The sequence below is a fragment of the Gadus macrocephalus genome, chromosome 17 (genome assembly GCF_031168955.1).
Source record: "Gadus macrocephalus chromosome 17, ASM3116895v1".
NCBI lineage: Eukaryota > Metazoa > Chordata > Actinopteri > Gadiformes > Gadidae > Gadus > Gadus macrocephalus.
In genome coordinates this window covers 11,519,138-11,534,052 of record NC_082398.1, presented here as the reverse complement: position 1 = coordinate 11,534,052, position 14,915 = coordinate 11,519,138, and the positions used below count along the sequence as shown (strand labels likewise).

General features: G+C 43.4%; 2 non-coding genes across 2 annotated transcripts; both read right to left on the bottom strand.

The window, feature by feature from the left end:
- On the bottom strand, positions 1-164 carry LOC132445802 (U1 spliceosomal RNA). Its single transcript, XR_009522694.1, has one exon. It is a non-coding gene; the product is annotated as a U1 spliceosomal RNA (small nuclear RNA).
- Positions 165-9,113: 8,949 nt separating this feature from the next.
- Positions 9,114-9,277, bottom strand: LOC132445801 (U1 spliceosomal RNA). The gene has a single exon (XR_009522693.1). It is a non-coding gene; the product is annotated as a U1 spliceosomal RNA (small nuclear RNA).
- Positions 9,278-14,915: the final 5,638 nt, after the last annotated feature.

The following is a 14,915-nucleotide window of genomic DNA, read 5'->3' as shown; positions in this document are numbered from 1 at the left end:
CAGGGGAGAGCGCGAACGCAGTCCCCCACTACCACAAATTATGCAGTCGAGATTCCCACATTTGAGGAATTCGCACGGGTCAGCACAGCCGAAGTGCAATGGCTGAGCCTCGCCCTGGGTGAACCACCTTCTTGATCATGGTGTCTCCCCTGCCAGGTAAGTATGAGTTGTACACGGCTCTCGTGCTGTACTAATTCTCCCACATAACAGTCTATATGATGGTATTAAAAAAAATGTGACTACAAAACTAGAACAACGGCTTGGCTATCAAACTACAATCAGCAGTCTGCTTTCCATAAGATACAATTAAAAGACAACTTAACTTAGTGATGTAATGAATATACTTATTGAGCATCTTGGTTGTTTCCCATCATGCATTTCTGTATTCTTCTGGGGTCTCCAGCTATAACAGTCTGAAGATACATCCCAACACTCAGTAGTACTATTGAGGATCTTCATCAACCACATGTCAGTTAAAAGTCCCTCCTAGGCACACCAAATCGGACTTTCAGACATTCAGAATATATATTACGGCAATTTCAGTAATAACATTCAACATCACTTGGTTGTGTGACTTGGAAGAAACGTCAGTCAAAAATATTCCTTTTTTTATTTGACTGCAAATGGGCTAAGATACATTTATCAAAGAAAACTGAACATAAATAACACACACCTTGCTACAGCAACTGTCAACAAATACAAAGATTAACGACCAAAACCGTAGAACCACAACAAAATGTAAATGTTTAGAAGGTTAACCAAGGTCTGTAATCTGAAGGTCATGCTCTAAACGAAAATCTGCAGTTTCATGGATAATTAATTAGATGTTAAAGATAATAGTATGCACATAACTTAATGTCTGTATTCTAAAGATGCATGAGTTTATATAAACAAGGCCGCCTTCTGATAGCCTGGACCTAGCTAGACTTGATATAGTCAAAGGTATATCCCGGTAGTAAAATTTATGCCGGTATATTTTTGAAAGAGATATGTAGTTGAGACAATATCACCATACCGGTATATTATATATTATTTTGATGTTCCCTTGCGAGCACTTTTTAATAAGGCAGACTGCTGCTCTCTGAGCCTACAAGCCATGTTCAGCTGCTCAATCCCACCCCTTACATGTACGTAGTGTTCTCCCACCCACGTTACGCATCACAACAATCTTTGAACAAAAACATAGCGGACACGGTGGTAGAGTGAGCAGTTGGTTACAAAGAAAATTAGAAGGCTCTGTTATTTGGAGTTATTTCGGGTTTAGGAATCAAGATGAACAGCAAAGCGACGTGATTTGCTAAACTGCTATTTATTTTTTATTTTATTTTTTTTGTTGCATTTTTCTCTTTTCTTTTAATGTGCATTGTAGCACTTTGAGATCATTGAATTGATATAAAGTACGTTATAAATAAAATGTATTATTATTATTATTTGTAAAGTGTGCAGGAAACAGGTTACGACAAAAAGTACAAATCTCTTCAGTCACCTGCAGCAGAACCACAACAGCTGTATCAAGAGTGTAAAAATATGTGGTGCTGCTGCTGCGGCCAAAGGCTTGCAGTCGCAGAAGGTCTCTCTCCCGAAGCAAAGCTTGTTGCAAGCTTCATTAATCAGTGCCGCGCCTTTTGACCATAGGTAAGCAGCGGCACGATATAACTAATTTGGTGACATTCCATATTGCAAAGGACATGTTCCCTATAGCTGTGGTCGAGAAAAAGGGTTTCATCAATTTGTTGAAAGCAATTGACCCACGGTAACAATTGCCCAGCCGTAATCATTTTGCTAGGGAGGTTCTGCCAGAGATGTATGCTACGTGCAGAAAAAAAACTTAGCGGAAAGACTAGCTAAAGTGACGCATTTCGGGGCTAACAACCGACATGTGGACAAGCCGCACATGCGAGCCGTATATGTGTTTAAGCGGGCACTTTATTGAAGAAAGGGAGATGAAAACAGCGTTCCTCCAAACTAGCTATTTTCCAGACAACCACACTGGTGAACACATTGCAGAGGCTCTTCAACATGCCCATGTTAACTGGGGGCTTGACGAAATGGGACTCGTAGCTATAACTACAGATAACGGGAGCAACATTATCAAGGCGGTGGAGCTGAAAGAGGATGCAGTGCTTTGGTCACAGACTTAATGTGGCTAAGTGTCTCCACATTATTATTGATGAAATAGTTTTAAAAAAACATTATTTGCAAGTTACACTAACATAATTATTTATGGCCATCATAAACAACTTGCTTGGATTTTTAGCTCATTCAGTAATGCGTTATTAAGTCCTAAAACAGTGTTGTGGGCTACCTTAAACAACCTACTTCGACTTTCCTTCATAGCGACCAGTTTTTTTTACTTTTAAATGCCTTTGGGTTTTTAGATAACCACTGGAATTGACTGAAAAGCAGATCAACCATATTTATATTTTTAAGAAAGCACTCTGCTGATCAAGTTATGATACCGATTCTCACAGGTCATGGGATGGATGACAGCCGCATCACAGGGGCCATTTCCCTGTGCACAAAGAGTAGTCAGGAGCTTTTCCTACAGCTGGCTGAGGAGGAGGGCGCTCTCTGAAGTCCAGCAACAGCTTGGCCTCCCAACTCATCAGCTCATTACAGAATCTGTCACACGTTGGGGATCAAGGCAGCTGACGGTCGAAAGGATCCTGGAACAATAGGTGGCTATCACCAAGGTCCCCTCCTCTGACAAAAGAGCCTAGTCCTCACATGGCAGGACATTGAGGTACTGGAGATGGTCCAGAAGGCTCTCAAACCTCTAGGATTGAGAGTAATACAGATCCTCTTAAATGGTGGAGGGAATATGAAATGATCTATACAGCGCTTAGCAAGGTAGCAAATAAGTACCTTTTAGTACCAGCAACAAGTTCTCCTTCTGAGCGAGTTTTCAGCTGCAGGGGTAACATTGTAAGCTGTAACTTACAAGGCCTCCCTGAGGCCTGAAACGGTTGACAGGCTTGTTTTGCTAGCACAGGACCTGTAAGTAATATACAAGTTTACATAGGAAGACTTGTCTTCTCAGTCTACCTCAGTGAATATTTTATTTTATTTTCACATTTATTGTTATTTGCAATATATCTAGCCATTTGAATATATTATGGATTATTTATTTTCTCTACATTTATTATTTTTGGTACCCATTAAGCAATTATTTTCATAGTTGACTAATTATGCAGCTGTATATTTTCAAACAGGTGAGGTCTGCACTACTGTGCAGGGGTTGACATTAAGGTTTCAAAAGCACTTGCCCATCGGGCAAGTACAGGTCAGGTTCAACTTGCCCGAATGTGATGTTCACTTGCCCAAATTATAATCAGAATCTTGAACAAGCCTCTTTTTGCCAGGCATGCGGCCTGGTTTTGGGGGGGCTCAGAAAAATCATCCAAGCTCAGACTGAAGCTGAATGTTAGCTTCCACACATGTTGTGTTTAAAAAATAACAAACCTTTGTTTACTTATTTATCGAGCGGTCACATCGTGCCATGAAGTGATTTCAGTCCACCGTTGCAACCTATTAAAGCTATCGCCAAGTTATATGTAGACCTAGGGCTGGGCGATATGGGCCAAAATGAATATCTCGATATTTTTTTACTATATCTCGATACACGATATATATCTCGATATATTTTGAATCTCCTCTAGAGCACATCATAAATGCTCGATTCAACCATGTCTGGCATAATGTTACGTCAGTAATAATTCTAGTATTACTGAAACATAAGTCTGCATGTAGATTACATGAAACAACATATTGTTTAAACTCATCAGTGCTTTCTATTGGAACAATTTAGAACTTGCACATAAGAAAAGGAAAATCACAGCAAGTTAGATTTACCAACACAGCATTTATTCAAACCGTTAATTATTTATTAACAGTTTGAATAATAATTATTATATATACACTGCCAGACGAAGGATCCAGTGCTATTCTTTTTCGAAACCAAATCCTCAGTTTCCATCCTTTTTTCTCTTTCTGGCTGTTCTCACTCACCAGTCGGAGGTACACGCACCTACAGCAGCGCGCCTTCCAGACTACGTCACACACGCGCGTCCATGAGAATCTCGTGGACTCGCAATGGGCGGGGGGAGTGAGTTTAGAGGGCCACCGGAAATAGCGAGAGAAGGGAACGCTGTGCGTGTGCGTTAAACAAACCCCGAGAAGCCCAATCCCTATGAGAGCTCCCCACGCTACGGCCATCAGGAGGCGCACAGAGCTTTTATCCGTGATATTATGTAACCAATTATATTATATTATATTATATATTATTATATATAGAGCTCCGGGAGTCGCAAACGGCAACAATCACTTTCTCCTCCGTGCTGCAGTTCACCCCGGACTGCACTGCACCGAGTTTGACGGTTGAACGCTGGTTGGCTGTTACGTTACACATGTCACTCAGTGGCCACGCTGTTGAACGCTGATTGGCAGATACGCGTCTCTACGTTCACTTTGTATGAGATCTTGTCGCCCCGTCGCGTGAAAGCACAATGAGTATGCCGGCGGCGGCAAAAAGAAACATTGCGTCCCAATTTATATTCGATGTTCGCGATATGGGCATTTTATACATCCCCTGGAGAACATCTCGCGATACATCGCATATATTCGATATATCGCCCAGCCCTATGTAGACCTGCATGATTTCATGCAAATGTACTTAACTAAATGTCAGAGGTAGTAGTAAAGATATGTCTTTTTTAACTTTCACGTTTCTTGTAGCTCTAACTGAATGATCACAATCGCTTTTCTATTAGTGTTGTCAGTCACGATACTGGATTTTCTAACTTTGACACTATACCTGGACAAATATCGATATTCTATACCATTTTCGATATCAGGGGGAAAGTTTTTTTTCAGGAAAGAACATACCCAAAGTAAATAGAGTATATCTCCACAACTGCAAGGGCGATAATGTCATCTTTGTGCCAAAAGAAAGATTGTTGTGCCAGTGAAATATTCAATGGGGATGATACTTGGTTAAAGTGAATAAAGCCATGGAACACAGCATAAGTGGAAGATAACATTTCCGCCTGAAATAATTATCAGTTGGTCGTTATCATTTGGGAGTGATGCCTTACTATGAGACACAAATAAAGGTAGATATCTTACAATTTTGACACTTGACACCTCTATTTAAATTTCAGGGCAAATATATTCAAATGCACCAAGCCAAAGACTCGCAAATACACATATGGCCACTAGATTGCGCTGAAGAATATGTTTTCTGATTGAAGGCAATTTACCTATTTCCTAAGAAACCTTCTCTTATTCATTGATTGAAAATACCATGTTTAGTTGCAAAATTTGGCCCAGACACTGGGTTATCTGTTTATGGTGGTTTTATTCGACCAGAATCAACTTTGTTGACAAAAATCACAAAGGTAATACTTCATTTTTGGTTGTTAAAGGTCCCATGACATGAAAATCTCAATTTATGAGGTTTTCTAACATAAATATGAGTTCCCCTAGCCTGCCTATGGTCCCCCAGTGGCTAAAACTTGCGTTTGGTGTAAAACGAGCACTAGCTGTTCTGCTCGCCTTTGAAAAAACGGAGGCTCAAGCGCGCTGATTTGGAAATCTGTGCTCATGACGTCATGAGGAATCTCAGCTCCTCCCCTTACTCTGCCTGGCCCGCCCAGAGACGTTGGCCCGCCAATGAGACTCGACCGTGCGAGCGCCACGTGTGTGTGTGTGTGTGTGTGTGTGTGTGTGTGTGTGTGTGTGTGTGTGTGTGTGTGTGTGTGTGTGTGTGTGTGTGTGTGTGTGTGTGTGTGTGTGTGTGTGTGTGAGAATACACACACTGTAACGCAAGTGTTTCTTGTCGGTTCTTTGACGTGTCTTGTATTTCCACAACGAGACTGTCGTGGGGGTTATCTAAGCCATGGTTGAGAAGGAATTGGGGGAAAGGAACTTTGGTTTGACTCGCTGAAGTACATGAACTGCGACATGCCGCCGGTTGCCGCGAGGCACCATCGCCCGGCAGCGGGCAGCCGGCCGCAGGCAGCGCGCGGTTCAGTCGACTTCAGGTTGATGTGGAAGAACCAGAGACGTCGCAGAACCCGACAAAGTCGTTTGTGATTCATAATATCGTCTGGAGGCGCACACAATATGTTATATGATATAGATATCTATGTATTATATGATATTATTTAGATATAGAGCTCCAGGACTGTAACGCAAGTGTTGTACACTTCCTTGTTATTTGGATAACCGTTCTGCTGTTGGTGTGATGGCGCATAACAGACTCTCGTATCTGGTATTTCTACAACGAGACTCGTATTGGGGGTTATCTCAGCCAAGGTTGAGAATGAATTGGGGGGAAGGAACTTTGGCTTTGACTCCCTAAAGAACATGAACCACGACATGGAGGAGAAAGGGATTGTTGGCGGCGAATGTCTCCCGCTTGAGCCCCGCTGAGGGACCACCGCTGGAGGCGGAGGTGCATAAGCGCTGCCCGGCAAAGATCCCTTTCTCCTCCTTGTCGTGGTTCATGTTCTTGAGGGAGTCAAAGCCAAAGTTCCTTCCCCCAATTCATTCTCAACCTTGGCTGAGATAACCCCCAATACGAGTCTCGTTGTAGAAATACCAGATACGAGAGTCCGACGTCACACCAACAGCAGAACGGTTATCCAAATAACAAGGAAGTGTACAACACTTGCGTTACAGTCCTGGAGCTCTATATCTAAATAATATCATATACATAGATATCTATATCATATAACATATTGTGTGCGCCTCCAGACGATATTATGAATCACAAACGACTTTGTCGGGTTCTGCGACGTCTCTGGTTCTTCCACTTTCACATCAACCTGAAGTCGACTGAACCGCGCGCTGCCCGCTGCCGGGCGATGGTGCCTCGCGGCAACCGGTGGCATGTCGCAGTTCATGTACTTCAGCGAGTCAAATCAAAGTTCCTTTCCCCCAATTCCTTCTCAACCATGGCTCAGATAACCCCCACGACAGTCTCGTTGTGGAAATACAAGACACGTCAAAGAACCGACAAGAAACACTTGCGTTACAGTGTGTGTATTCACATTGATGTGGACGTTGAAGAACCAGGAACGTCGGAGAACCCAACGCGGTCGTTTGAGATTCATAATATCGGCTCACACAGCTTTTGGCCGTGATAATATATATTATATGATATAGATATCTGTGTAGGCTATATGATAATATTTAGATATAGAGCTCCAGGACTCCCGTGTGTTCTAGAATATTTACAGAACACGGCTAAAGGCTGTGTGCGGCTCGCCATTGCGATACATCCACTGTAAACAGAGCGCATGGTGGCTGCAAGCTGCTCAGGGCCACACCCCCACCCTCCTCCTTGACACGCCCACCGAAACAGCGCATTTGGGGGAAGCTCAATGTGCGACTGGCTCGGAGTGGCTGTAACTCTGCACCACGGCTGAATTTAGGGAACGTCTTTGAATACTGTGTTAGTTGCCCACTAATACCTATATTAAAGAATACATAAAATAGCATGTCATGGGACCTTTAAAAGAAAAGGGGACGTTTCTTCTTAAGTTGTTATTTGCGAGTTTTAGTCACAGAATGATATGGTTTGGACTGTTGGAATAAGTGGAGGCTCAGCTTTCATGTAATATATAGTTTGTGAGGGTCCAATTTCGTGAAAAAGATCGCTATTGCTGTGCATGTGCACAGTTATGAAACCCAAAACCGTGTTCTTGTATATGACTTTCCTTGGTAATTTGCCTCAATCCAAAGTACTTCCAAACTGCACTCCTCCATCACTACTCCATTTTCCTTCTACCTAAACCGTTCGCGGAGGCGCTGCACTTGCGATCCTAGCTTTGTTGGCTAACCTTGAGCCAACACCTTCGAATCACGGCCAGAGAACGCACTGCGAGTGACAGAAGGCGGGGCTATATTCGCACTGAAGCGATGCGGGTCTGTTAACTCGCTTTCCGAGAGAAGAGAAGACGGCGCGCTGATCAATTGCAAATACTTATATTTTGTGTTATTTTGCGGCAAAAAAGGTTGTTCTGCAGTTTCTAAAAACATTTGAATAAATAGCCTTTCTATTAACATCCACCCAAAATCCACTTGCCCGTTCGGGCAACTGGATATGACTTTTGGTTGCCCCGGGCAAGCGGGCAACCGTTAATGTCGAGGCCTGCTGTGTACAATTGTATTATTTGCAGTGGTATGCCTGCCTATTAGAACAGAATATTGGCTTATGTAGGCCTGTGTTTTATGATATTTCTCTGTTTTCAATGTAATACTGTGAAGCCATAGGCCTGTTTTTGGGTCAGCCTGTTTTACATTTTTTGTTACTTGCACATTATACCTATAAGTGTAGGCTATTTGCACTGTTGCACTGCACTATGTTTATTTATTTTTTTACTTGACATGTTTCAAACAGGCAACACTATTGTTGTATATCTGTTGTTAAGGAACATCTGTGCTTCGTTGAGCAAAAAAAATGCAATAAACCTTAATAAATGGTTGATGGTGAATACTTGTGACGTGGAGTTAAAACTACACACTTTACCCGTTTTGTTCAAAATATCGTTATAATATCGTATATCTCCATTCAAACAAAAAATATCGAGATAGCGTTTTGGTCCATATCGCCCAGCCCTAGTCAAAGGTCACTCACATTCAAGCTGAAGCATTTATACTCAACAAGAATATCAGGGGATTGCTTTTCTAGTTCTCCCACATAAGAGTCTATATCTAGTGCTAACATTTGAGTAACATATTACAATCTGATACAATTTCAACACAAATTACTAGAAATAAAATGATATAGTTTAAACTTGTAATATAATGCACAGTTGTATTCTCCGCCAATACGGTCCGTCGGGATCGATTTTGCTGTACCTTGAAAGTTTGGGAAATTTAACAAACCGTAATCCTAAATTATCCACAATTTCGTCAAAATACCACGTACTACTGCCCAAAATTATTCTATTTTTTTGGTTCAGATTATGATAACAATGGTTGAGTTATGGCCGATTAATGTGAAAATACCATTATGCCTTTAGTAAACCAAACACGAGTCCGCTGCAGAGAGAACTTAAAGGGATATATTACATAATCACCAGAATATTTATTTTCCACAATATTATCAGGGGAGAGCGCGAACGCAGTCCCCCACTACCACAAATTATGCAGTCGAGATTCCCACATTTGAGGAATTCGCACGGGTCAGCACAGCCGAAGTGCAATGGCTGAGCCTCGCCCTGGGTGAACCACCTTCTTGATCATGGTGTCTCCCCTGCCAGGTAAGTATGAGTTGTACATGGCTCACGTGCGTTACTGGTTCTCCCACATAACAGTCTATATGATGGTATTAAAAATTTTTTGACTACAAAACTAGAACAACGGCTTGGCTATCAAACTGCAATCCGCATTCGGATATCCATATCCCAAAGATACAATTTAAAGACTACTAGCAATATAATTATAGTTTTATCTTTGTTGTTTCCCATCATGCAATCCTGTACTCTTATTCTGATGTTTCCCGCTTTGTAACATAGAGAGGCGCATCACTGCCCTCTGCAGGACATTTTAGGAACTACGCCAACAGCATGTTAAGTTAAGCTACCACAAGTGCAGCAAAGTGACACAAAGCTAGCCCTGTCACATATAGAATTAAATAAAGGTCAAAAATATATGAAGGTATTATTGTCGCAAAAGTACATGCAAAATAAATATTTAGGACTCCAAATTTACTGTTACACATTTGTGACTTTAGTGTAGGCTACGCTTACAAAATCTGCAGTTACAGGTGCTAAAGACTTTCGCCATGGAAAGGATCCAAAAAATGATCCACTTCACGTCAATGGTGTGAAATCATTGGTGTGTCGGGGGCGGAGAAACCTGGCGAGCATTTAGCCTTGACCCAAACATCGTAATTCGATATTAGGCCTACTTGGTTACAAAACAACCAATATAATTAATATAAACCCATAGGCTAAACAAATACAAACGTCGTTTAAAACGGTAAAATGACCATTTAGTGTTTGACCTACCGTCTCCCGTCGTGGAGGGATCAGGTTTCTGCTCCGACGACGCTGCGAGGGCCCGACTCCATAGGCTACTGTGGCCCTCACTTCGTCTTACTTCGCTTTTCTAAGGTGAACCACGTTGTTCAGTTCCCAAAACGGTAACAAAGTATCAAAAAACTAACCACTTGGGTTAAAAGTTGTTTGGCTCATATTTAAGAAATATTTCCATCGATAGGCCTACGTAACTTGGATTGGACTGGTGCATCAGAAAGAAACGCCTGGAAGGTATTCCCCAGATACATCTACATTATACCATACATGGCCCTACATCCGACCTGCCCCTCCGGCGACTTAATTGGCTTGCAGCACGTCCCGCCCCTTTTAATGGAAAGCAAATTTCACTCGCAATGTAATTTAATGTAAAATAGCAGCATAAAAAATAAACAAATTTAAAAGAAACCAAAATTGACTTTGTTTAGAAATGACGCGAAGACATATTATCAATAAGCCTACCGAATGTTGCACACGAGGCACCAGCAGACTAAAGGGCCCACCACCCTCACCTTTACCGCACAAACAAAATCCACTGCGGTGTATTGAATTGAATATCTACTTTCCTTTAGTTCTTTTTTTATCATACTTTTTCCACACATTGCTGTAGCCTATGTAAGGAATGGAGCAAATTAGTTATGAGACCATATCCGAAGTGCTTCCTTTCCGTTACTCACTTGCTACCCGGTTTTCAGTGCACGAAACAGGTTAGATGCATTAGTCTGCGCACACACACAGCGCAGGCGCCAAGGGCCGTCACTCATATTCGGTTAATTTGAGTCATTTTCTGGTAACTATGTCGTCAGCTTATGTATTAAATTAAGTGTTTTCTTAAAAAAAAAAAAAAAAAAAAGAACTAATAAAAACATATATATTGAAATAAAATAATGAAAAACATTGGTTGGCTGTTTCTCAAAGAGTCCAGGTACCCCTGTGCCCTCATAGGGGCCCATATGATCCAGCACGGCTCTTAAACACTATGTAAAGTTAATATGGATGAGTGCTAAGATACCTGCAAAGGTATCAAATATCCCATGTTGAATAATCCTCTTGATGTTGAACATATTGAAGTGTGATCTCAAATCTTAACACAAAGGATATTACATCACATCTCATTTTGAGACATTTGAGATATTGTTATTATTAGACAACAGAACTGAGAACCACATTATTATCATTTTATTTACTACAATGTGTTCCCGTTAAAAAAGATACCAATGAGTGATTGCCATCCCATCCCCCAAGATACATGACAAGTAATTAGAACAACTTTCATCAAAACCTCCTCATCCTCATCCTCATCCTCATCGTCATCCGCTTATCCGGGGTCGGGTCGCGGGGGGAGCAGCTCAAGCAGGGGGCCCCAGACTTCCCTTTCCCGGGCCACATTGACCAGCTCTGACGGGGGGATCCCGAGGCGTTCCCAGGCCAGTGTTGAGATATAATCTCTCCACCTAGTCCTGGGTCTTCCCCGAGGTCTCCTCCCCACTGGACGTGCCTGAAACACCTCCCAAGGAAGGCGCCCAGTGGGCATCCTTACCAGATGCCCGAACCACCTCAGCTGACTCCTTTCTAAGTAAAGGAGCAGCGGCTCTAATCCGAGTTCCTCACGGATGGCTGAGCTTCTCACCCTATCCCTAAGGGAGACGCCAGCCACCCTTCTGAGAAAACTCATCTCGGCCGCTTGTACCCGCGATCTCGTCCTTTCGGTCATCACCCAGCCCTCATGACCATAGGTGCCGGAGTGGGCGGTGTTCAAAGCCTCCATTGCTGAAGCTGCGGTGGCTAGCTGTGGCCTCAGGGTCTTAGGCTCCTCAAGGGGCGGTAACCCTCGGACACCGTGGTGGACTACGGTGGTCAGGGAAGCCGTCCGACTGAAGAAGGAGGCCTTCCGGGATATGATATCCTGGAGGACTCCTGACTCGGTTGCAGGGTACCGACAGGCTCGAAGGGCTGCAGCGGCTGCCGTGTCGGAGGCTAAGCAGCGGGTGTGGGAGAAGTTCGGAGAGGCCATGGAGAAGGACTTTCGGTCGGCACCAAAGTGTTTCTGGAAGACTATCCGGCACCTCAGGAGGGGGAAACGGGGAACCATCCAAGCTGTGTACAGTAAGGATGGGACTCTGTTGACCTCAACTGAGGAGGTCGTCGGACGTTGGAAGGAACACTTTGAGGAACTCCTGAATCCGAATAACACGCCCTCTATGTTGGAGGCAGAGCTCGAGGTTGATGGTGTTTCGTCGTCAATTTCCCTGGTGGAGGTCACTGAGGTAGTCAAACATCTCCGCAGTGGCAAAGCCCCAGGGATTGATGAGATCCAGCCAGAAATGCTAAAGGCTCTGGGTGTTGAGGGGCTGTCATGGTTGACACGCCTATTCAACATCGCGTGGGAGTCGGGTACAGTGCCAAAGGAGTGGCAAACCGGTGTGGTGGTTCCCCTGTTCAAAAAGGGGGACCAGAGAGTGTGTGCCAATTACCGGGGTATCACACTTCTCAGCCTCCCTGGTAAAGTCTACTCCAAGGTGCTGGAAAGGAGGGTTCGGCCGATCGTCGAACCTCAGATTGAAGAGGAACAATGCGGTTTTCGCCCCGGACGTGGAACTACGGACCAGCTCTTCACTCTCGCAAGGATCCTGGAGGGGGCCTGGGAGTATGCCCATCCGGTCTACATGTGTTTTGTGGATCTGGAGAAGGCGTATGACCGGGTCCCCCGGGAGAAACTGTGGGAGGTGCTGCGGGAGTATGGGGTAAGGGGGTCTATCCTCAGGGCCATCCAATCTTTGTACTCCCAAAGCGAGAGCTGTGTTCGTGTTCTCGGCAGCCAGTCAGTTTCGTTCTCAGTGGGTGCTGGTCTCCGCCAGGGCTGCGCCTTGTCACCAATCCTGTTTGTGATATACATGGACAGGATATCGAGGCGTAGTCGTGGTGGGGAGGGGTTGCAGTTCGGTGGTCTGAGGATCTCGTCACTGCTTTTTGCAGATGATGTGGTCCTCATTGGATCATCGGCCTGTGACCTTCAGCACTCACTGGATCGGCTGGCGGCCGAGTGTGAATCGGCTGGGATGAGGATCAGCACCGCTAAATCTGAGGCCATGACTCTTAGCAGGAAACCGGTGGATTGCTTACTCCGGGTAGGAAATGAGTCCTTAGCCCAAGTGAAGGAGTTCAAGTACCTCTGGGTCTTGTTCGCGAGTGAGGGTACTATGGAGCGTGAGATTGGCCGGAGAATCGGAGCAGCGGGGGCGGTATTGCGTTCGCTTTACCGCACCGTTGTAACGAAAAGAGAGCTGAGCCGCAAGGCAAAGCTCTCGATCTACCGGTCGATCTTCGTTCCTATCCTCACCCAAAACCGATTCATGAAATCGACAGAGGGCAGGGAGTACATTGCTCAAAGGTAGATGCAGGTAGATAAGGACCATGGGATCTGAACTAAGAAGTCACTCTATTATGGAAAGATGTTACATTTAATGTTCAGGAATATGTCATTTACAGGCGGACTTGTGCGGGTATGCAATGCAAATGTACTCAATAAAAGTTAATATCATAATACCAGGCACACCCAGATAAAGTGAGGAGCTAAACACATCTTGATACTTGCCTTCTGGAGAGTGTCATATTTTCGATTGATGGGAATGTTGAGGAGAAAATCTTGTTTTATTTGTATCCAGCATTTCCCTTCTGTATGTGCCTTATGATTCCTCACCTCCAACCCTCAAACACACTTGATGACATATTGCACAGTGCAACTGTAGCTTCCTCTTTGCTTCCTATTTCATCCTGCAGAGACTTCACTTTTTATCCTACCTATACGACAGCAGGCCTATAGGTCGTTTGTCAATATAACCCCAACCCCGCCCAAATGTACAAATACACACATAAAATTGTCATAATCTTTGGGGTTGCCCCACAAAAACCAGTTGGCCTAGTCTGTCACAAAGAAAAAATAATATATATTTTATTAAAACTGTTGCATTAACAAACAAACTCAACACTAAGCCTTAACTGAATGTCATGCATTTTGATACGCCGGACCGAAACCTGGTGCATTGCTGGTTCCTTGGACGAGCCCACGATCACATCAATATTGACAAAAAACCAGTTCAGTCATTTTGGCTAGAGATCATGTTGCACCATCTGTACAGGAAGTGGGCTGTGGAGGATATGAAACCTCTTCTTCGGGCACTGATCACACCTTCTGTGACACATAGTACTTCAAAACTGTTTTTCTTTTTCTTTCTTTATGTTTCTCCCTGTTTTATATAGCAAATTTTACTATTGCATATCGTTTGTCATTTGTACTGTAGCATCAACCTGCCTGATGGATTTAAAGAGGGAAATTAGTCAATGTACAATCTGGTACATTTATGTGTACTGTTGTACATGTTTATTAATGTGAATGGTCCTGAAATACAATGAATAAAAAATAAATACAGTTATCTTGATAAGAAATCCATAATGTAGAAGAAGTTATCTTCTACTATGTAGAAGATATCTTCTACTAGGTATTCAGGGCACCTCTGCCTAGCCATGCAAATACGATGGTCGACTGTGGTCGACTTTTATTCAGGAAACAAGTATCTTCGCTTGGACACGACGGATGCTATGAAAACATTTCTAATACTATAACTACTAACGTGTACTGGGCAACAAATTCACATTGAAAAATTAAAATGAGTGGGCAGGCATATGCGTCAACCACCATTTACTGGAGGATGTCTCTGCACCTGCTGACTCTACCTCGGTCTAGCCCCATGAAGAGATGAATCATAGGTTCTGAAGGAAAAGACAGATTAGCTAGTGGACTGGAGCCTGATGGGAGGACGCACCACAGTGCCAAGTTGTTCTATAACAAAGCAATCAGTTAAATTATTG